The sequence below is a fragment of the Misgurnus anguillicaudatus genome, chromosome 7, assembly GCF_027580225.2.
Source record: "Misgurnus anguillicaudatus chromosome 7, ASM2758022v2, whole genome shotgun sequence".
NCBI lineage: Eukaryota > Metazoa > Chordata > Actinopteri > Cypriniformes > Cobitidae > Misgurnus > Misgurnus anguillicaudatus.
In genome coordinates this window covers 34,918,289-34,926,434 of record NC_073343.2, presented here as the reverse complement: position 1 = coordinate 34,926,434, position 8,146 = coordinate 34,918,289, and the positions used below count along the sequence as shown (strand labels likewise).

The window sequence follows — 8,146 nt, the reverse complement described above, 5'->3', positions numbered from 1 at the left end:
ATACTCTGTTAGCACAAATTACATGTACGAGTAAATGTGGTCTGCGTTGATAGATTTTGCTCAGAAATCAAACTGGACCTGTCTTTAATAATTGATAGCATCTTGTTTCACCAGTAACTCGCAGACTACCTGACGACACAAAGCTCTGGTAACCCAGCAGTGTCCAGTGCCAATCTACAATGCAAATGTGTTGAAATGTGACACTTATTGGTTTGTTCACAAAATGCATCTAAAAATATTGAATTTAATGCAATTATTTAAAATATACATATATACAGAAAAGTTAAATGTAATAAATCTAAAGTGTCATTTTTTACTAAAGTCTAAATATATATGAGGTAAATCTCTACTGCATAAAAAACATTTAATTTCACATTTGATATTTTTGCTTATATGCTGGAAATGATCAAATGTATGAAACACAACACCTGTATTCTGCTTTACAGACAGTATAATACAGCCCCTTTGAAAACTAAAACTAAACTAATCATCTCATTAATAACACATGCTATTTGTAAAGTATACGTTTAAGTCTAAAGTTGCCTGGAACCAGCGAAACACCCTAAATTATTAAATGGTGCCAATCCATGTCGCATATGTCATCCACATTGAGTTAATACTATTGGCACCTGATGAATATATAGTCATGGCTGTTAGGTTTAAGGTAGGAGTCTATTGTAATGTTTTAAAAAACTCACCTCACAAGTTGTCATCAAACATTTCTTTATATATGTTTAATACCTATAAACACATTCTTTTGTTCTTTTCTTTTATATTAACCTTGTATTATGATTATTTTCACTTTGCCATAAGGAATAATGTTTCAGAATGTACACCCTATATTTTGTTTGACTTCTGCATTTAATATAATGTAATGTGAAGTCAACAAAAAGTTAAAAAAAATTGTAACTTAATATCAATGTTTGTGGCAACTATTTTTTGTATTTCAATATAAATGAGTTTTTAAACTAAGTCTACATATTGACAGCTTCAGCGATGTCATCTAGGCTGAACCCGAGCCAACTTGATAGCGGGCTGCAATCTTATACGTCTTCATTCGAAAGGCCTTTCTTGGCTTATTATCTTAATCTCTTTGTGCTTTAATGCCTCTATGGGCGTACCATCTGACTGTGGTGTTATATATCAGACTCATTTATATCTGGACTGACTTCACACCCAACTGATCAGCTGGTCTTTTGGCAATGCCGGACTCATTTTTCTACATCAAGACTAAAGCAAATTTGTGAATAAGTGGGAAACAACAGATAGCCAGTCACACACACACACACACACACACACACACACACACACACACACACACACGCGCACACACACACTAAACGCTATCAAAAGAAACAAACCAAAAATACCTAAACAAACACAAAACTGGGCAAAAAACTCAGCTGTGCTTTTTAGCTGTGGTCATCCTGACTTAACACGACTTCTCTGGTTTCTTTCAAGTTAAGAGAACGCAAACCAAAACTGGGCCAATCAGGTGAAGGCAAAGTGAAATAATCTGGCGTAACCAACGACTGTAAAAAAAGATCCACTTCTTGTAAAAAACAAAACAAAGCTAAAATGTCCCATCTTGCACCGATGATGTCATTTGGATCTGATCCAATGATTTTGTACAATAATTACTGTAAAGTGGATGTATAAGAACTAACTAAAATGACAGAAAACATCTTTGGGGAAAATTGCAATGTTGTAGTTTGGTTCACGTCTGAATTCATTTCAATGCAAGTCACCAGGGTGCGATCAAAATGTTTTGTCACTTTTCAGGACATGGGCATAAAAGTCACTTTAATACACAAAATATATATTACTCTGTGTCTGCAATACATTTTTGTATATTCACGCTCATGCATGAGACATCATTGAGAAATATTTTGAACTCCATGTTGAATGTTTATTGGTTGTCAAGAAGAGAAAGCCGGCCTACATTATTTTAAAGTGAGGTTTTGTTTATGAAAGAGATTTTTGGAGGTTACATCCAGAATCCTCCCTAGAAAAGCATTAGTTTCTTTATCTTTTAAAGGGTACATATCAAGAAAATCTGACTTTTATATGTTTAAGTGCTATAATTAAGTCCCCAGTGCTTCTATGATTTCTGCTTACACAGTTGGCATTGCTTTTCTTCCAGTCTTCTGCATATGTATCTAATATTTGCTAACTTCAATTCATCTTTTGTGCACTACTATCTGTTTTCTGTTCATGTGAGAACGGAAGGAATGCCGTGCAATAAATCACTCACTGTACACGAGCCAACTGCACCTGAATTACATTTTAATGCCCACTGCTGATTTTTCACACTGACATTCATTTGGAAACCCTCTTTACAATAATATCTTTCAATTCCACAAAGTATATATTTATTGATTTAGCAGTTACCTTTATCCAAAGTGACTTAACAAATGAAAGAGCTTTTTTTTTACAATTTTTCCAGGGATTTATTAATTCACCTCCAGAAACAGCTGAGCATCCGTCCAGACTATTTAGTAGTGTTTCAGGCTGTTGTCATGAATGTCCCTGATCTGTCTTATCCTCGTCAGAATGCTCCTCAGGTCAACCTTCATTTTCATGGTTTTCTCTTCCAGCATCTTCCTCCTCTGAAGGCCTGATGCTCTCATTCTGCCTCCTCACACAGACAAACATAAACACAGCTGATAATGACATATGTTTAAGCATTTACAATGCAATACAACTTCTTTATTTTAATATTGCTACAATTTTCACAGAATCTGCTACAATCTGCTGTGGAATCTGAAACCAACATATAAAATGTCTAGAAATGTTTGCAACAAAATTCTCTTTTAAATATATGATAAATACATTTAGTAGAAAATAATGCTCAATTGAATATATTTTTTAATTTGGAAATATATTTAGATTTAACCTTATATAATATATCAACATTTCAAAATGTATTTCAAGGACAGGTAAATACATTTCTTATTTTACATCCATATGGCAAAAAAAGTAATCTTTGTCAAAATATATTTTAAATATATGCTAAATGCAAGCTAATTTATAAAGTATATTTTTGAAGTTGAAAATATATTTAATTTTAATATTTTAAAAAATATATGTTTACAGGTTCGTAACAAAAACAAAGTATATAGTGGTTTAGATATATGTTTTTAATGCTTTAAAATTTATTTTTAAAATATATTTCAAATATATATATTGAAATATTTTTAAATATATATATTTAAAAAAAAATCTGTATGGGAATACTCCTCAGATGGAGTTTGTGTGGTCGATGCGCGTCATTCAGTCTACGCATGAGCAGTAAGGTCGTTGCTCATTGACTAGTTATTAAATGTATCAAAGAGTGTAAAAAAAACAACATTTAATTAATCAATCTTATGATGCTCGGAAATTGTTACACAGCCACGAAAATGCACGAGATACACGGGTATGATTTGGTGTGCGCAGTGCAGCTATATATGACATCAAACTTCCGCGAGATCGAGGCAAGAACAGATCGCTCCAAACGGTCTTGGATCGCTATCGCGATATTTCGTGTCATGTACTGATCGGTTTACGCAGTATTTGACAAATCTTCAAGTTATCGAAGCGGATCTCCACCTGTGAGTTTGTGGTAGCCTGCAGTTGTACATTTTTCTTTGGATTTATTTTAGCATTAGAAAATCTGCTGGTCACCAACGACATATAAGCAAATTATGTGAAACATAAAAGAGAAATATCCTTCATCAGTCAGCAGCTCAAGAGCAGGTAGGACTGTTTGTCAATTTACGCCCGCCGTGCCAAATCAAATCTTAGTATAATATAGTTCCAGTATTGTACATCTGCAGCAGCATACACAGTAGTGTTTGGATTTGTTAAGTGATAATATTCACAGTTTGATTATTTTGACACAGCTTGTTTTCAATTGCTACTGACATGTCACGTTACATATTAAAGACACGTGTATTATCTTTGGTGTTGATGTAGGATGTGCACCCACCGGCAGAAACACAAACATCGGCGCCAATTTGCACTACCGTTCCCACCAAAAAAATGTATAACAACGAAAACATGTCGCTCTCCATCATGAAACTCCAACCTTTCTCGAGGCGGGAACGCCGTTGGGTGTGGCCAAACTGTCACTCTAATTGGGAGTGACCAATAGAACCAGGTGCGTCTCAGGGAGATTTAGCATAATTCGCAAAACTTTACTTATGTTTTAATATTAATTACCATATAATTCCTTTATAATTAAACGGAGAACATCTAGGCATTGAGTTATGCAACCGACCACCATCGCACATCAAAAGTCCAACTCAATTAGTTTTTTCTGATTTTTCTGACCTTAGCATTCCCTGAACATTGTAAAAAGCGCTATACACGTCACAGATAAACCTCACCTGTATTGATGTTGTATTATTGTGACTTAATTTTCCTAAATAAAGGAGATGTAGGGTTGCAGGTCTGTTGTGTTTCCACTAGATGGGAGTAAAAGCCTTCAAAATATAGACACGCACTAACCCGAACTCACCTCTTTCTTAACTTAAATGTGAAGTCAGACTTGTTTAAAGTGTGCTTTAAATTATCATATTGATATTAACAGTACATTTCTATGATATTTTTAATCTCAGAATTAATTTATTTATTATTTTATTTATTATTTATTATTTTTCTTAATTCCAGTTAACCATCTGAGAAATTCGATTAGAAGGTTAGGGTTATAGAATATATGAAAGATAATACTTAACTTGTGTTATCAATTGTGTTAAATTCACAGTAATGCATAAGACAGATCAAGAGATGAATCTAATGATATTTATAACAATCATGTTTTCACAATCTTGTATCTGTAGCATGTACGTACGTTTTGATTATTTCTGATAATTTTGCTGATATTTAAACTATATTTACCTGTTGTAAAGCGAAAATAGTGATCTGTGGATGTATTTCTGGATTAAATGCATCTGTATTTTAATTTGAATGGTTTAATTGCTTCATGACTTATTGTGGTTAAAGTATATAAAACATTAGATGTGGTGACACTATTAGTTAGAGTACATTTTCTTGTTGAAATGAAGAGTATGAATAGGTCGAGGTGTGTTGCATTAGCCGGTACGTGCCTCTGGCTACTGTTGAGCTGTTATTTAATAACACTTAATGGTTTTACAAGCGATTACATGAATGTACTTTTACTAACAACCATTCAGTCCTGTTTAGAAAACTATTTATTGTTAAACATCCACCACTTTTGTCTAATGTGCCTATTTTAGTCATGTTGTTTCACAAATGTTTTTTTCTCTGAGCTAAATTTAACATAATGTCTGTTTGAGGATCATTATTTAGTACTTAGCACAACACTCCATACTCTTTGACCTTAGTTTAACTAAATTGGTAGTGTAATAAATGTGATCATTGACAGGCTTATTATTGCATTTGTTGTACGTTTACTAGATTTATTATCAATCATTTGAAATGTTTTAATAATTGCAAAAAAAACAATTAATTAATAAAATAATTGTTAAAAGTACACATGATTACAAGTACGATCATTGCCATGTAAGCCTGCTTATAGTCGTCAATCAGAAGGTACAGAGCCCCTCCCCCAGATGATGTCATTTTTTAAAAGTTGACGATTGGCTTTTTTATTGGAAGCTGGGACATGCATCTTGTTAATATGAAATATCTTTGACATTTATGTTCTTGTTTGTTGAGGTCATTTAAAGAAAGGTGACGCGGTTAAACATTAACCAAGTATAAAGTTAGTTGTTTTACTGGATTTCTCTATTGTAAATGTCTGTGATGATAGTTTCTATCCCCTCCCATTCACACTCGCACAGAGGACTTTGGAGATCAGACCCTTGAGTCTGTGTTGTCTTTAATGGACGGCAGATGTCTGTGAAATGAAGCTGTCGCGTGAGGGTTTCATGTTATCTCACAGCATGATGAGCAGAGAAACAGCTGTGGTCCTCACGATGCCTCCATTGCTTATCGTTGGGTCCACGTTCTGTCTCTGGTTTCCTTGAGTTATATTTTGGTAATAAGACCGGACAAGCTGTGTTTGATTATATTTATTATTTATTAACAACGAGAAAATGAGCTTTCCATTGATGTATGGTTTGTTAGGACAGGATAATATTTGACCGAGACACAACTTTTTGAAAAATCTGGAATCTGAGGGTGCAAAAAATCACCTTTACAATTGTCCAGATGAAGTCTTTAGCAACACATTTACTAATAATGAATACTTGTAATAATACCAAAGAAAGTTTATTTAAAGCAAGATCTTTCTACACACTCAGTTGTGTACCCAAAGATATTGAATATAACATGGTTGTAGGGTGATCACGGTTATGGAATTTGGCTGTCGGTTAATTGTCTAATAAATTGTGAAGATTATGATGATTCATTGCCTGTTTTAGGGCTTTGACGATTATTATGAATAATTGTCTGGTTTATTGCTTTGACATTTAATTCTCATACAGTAATTTTTTTTGTTTGTTCATGAAATAATTTTCATAGATTGTTGTGATTATTTAAATTAATAAGAAATAAACACAAAGTGTCTGAAAAATAACTGAAAATAAAAATGCAATCAAAATAAACTGACTATACCAGAACAGGCCTTCAATAGTAGCCAATCCTACTAAGGTCATATTAATACTGGACCACATGTCTGTAGTGGCTGCAAAAAAATCAATTCCCTACTGATCCTTAAGAATAGCATCCTTCACTTCCCTAAATTTGGAATTTCTGTTTTGGAAATGTATGTTTTACCTGCCAGTTCATACTAGCTTTTCATTAAATGAGAGCCATCTGATACTGTCTCGTTTATACAGGCGCTGCATTGCCCCTTGTGTTTTTTAGAGAGATGTGCAATCATTGTGGTGATCTGAAATCATCGCGATGAGGTCAAACAATTGCTATAAGACGATTATTTAATAATTGTGACAGCCGTAGTTGAACAACACTATTACTATGAATTGGGGACAATTCAATGCTCAATATGGCCACTCTGGCAACGGAAGTCCCGCCCTCCAGTTAAAAGAACCAATCATCGATCGATTAAGATTCTTTGGGGGAGGGGCTCTCTGTTTAGTCGCGTGAGGTGCAACCACACTTTACAAAGATGGACAGTGTGACACCGCTTTCTTCCATTGTAATGAACCGAACATAAAATGTACGACAATGGGCGCTGACACGTTACCCAAAAACGCCAGTTTGGAGCCAGGGCATGCGCAGAAGGTATCAATTTTCCACCCAAACGCTTGCGCGTCCAGTTCAACCACACCGCTTGAACGTTTCATTTTACTGGCTTGCTAAAATAAGGTAAGTTAAATACAGCATATTCTGTCGGTGCAAAATTCATCAATTTATCACAATTACAATAGCAACAACATCTAAGAACAACAATCCCATGAATAGATTAGTCCATATGTCTGTACATAACATCATCAGGTGAATTCTTGCCATCTGGGAGCAATGTGATTTCTATTCATTTCCCAAAAACTGCTTCATTTACATGTACTGTGTAGCAAATTAATCAATAATCGCACATGTTATTTATGTGATTTGTTCATAGTCAACAGGCAGGCACAGCAGGTGCTTTCTGATCAACTATTTAACTACCACAAATCTCATCATACCCTCAAACAACGAGACATCTCATAGTTCTCCATCTTGTAGGATTGTTTGTGTACTCAACGTTTGACAGGTGGAAACTGGAAGTCTTGAGGTTAAAGCTTTAATTATAAAGAATTCCAGATGTGCACAGAGCCGAATACATTAGCACCGCTCCAGTTTTTTTTCTTCAGTATGGCCGGCATCTGCTTTTCATTGCAGTGAATGTTATTAAGGACCGAGAATAAAAAACAACCTTACGAAAAAAGACGCACAATTACTGACACTTTCAATCGACCTAAACTGAAATGAAGTGTATTTGTGGTGTCACTGATGGAATCGAGACATTTATTCTTTCAAAACGTGTAAAAGTTAAAGCAGGAGCAGGGAGGCGCATGAAGGAAACAATAACAAGCGGAGGGCAGAGAAAGGCCATTCGGCCTCATTGGCTCGTTCGAGCGTTAATGTTCTTGAGTTTTTAAGGTTGCCGAGAGCGACGGTGTTAAGGGGTCGAAGCGAGGTATGATGTCTGAACTTAAAATGGGATGAAAAGCAGAAA

At 34.7% G+C, this 8,146-nt stretch overlaps 1 protein-coding gene and 1 long non-coding RNA gene across 2 annotated transcripts in view; one reads left to right on the top strand and one right to left on the bottom strand.

The window, feature by feature from the left end:
* Positions 1 to 2,269: 2,269 nt before the first annotated feature.
* Positions 2,270 to 4,101, bottom strand: LOC129417754 (uncharacterized). Its single transcript, XR_008635849.2, has 2 exons — positions 3,971 to 4,101; positions 2,270 to 2,638 (listed from the first exon to the last, which is right to left on the bottom strand). It is a non-coding gene; the product is annotated as an uncharacterized lncRNA (long non-coding RNA).
* bmp4 (bone morphogenetic protein 4) overlaps positions 3,594 to 8,146 on the top strand; it is a 37,548-nt gene continuing 32,995 nt past the window's right edge. The window contains exon 1 of the mRNA XM_055172582.2: positions 3,594 to 3,738. The gene's annotated coding sequence lies outside the window, so the exon portion shown is untranslated. The remainder of the gene's footprint in view (positions 3,739 to 8,146) is intronic.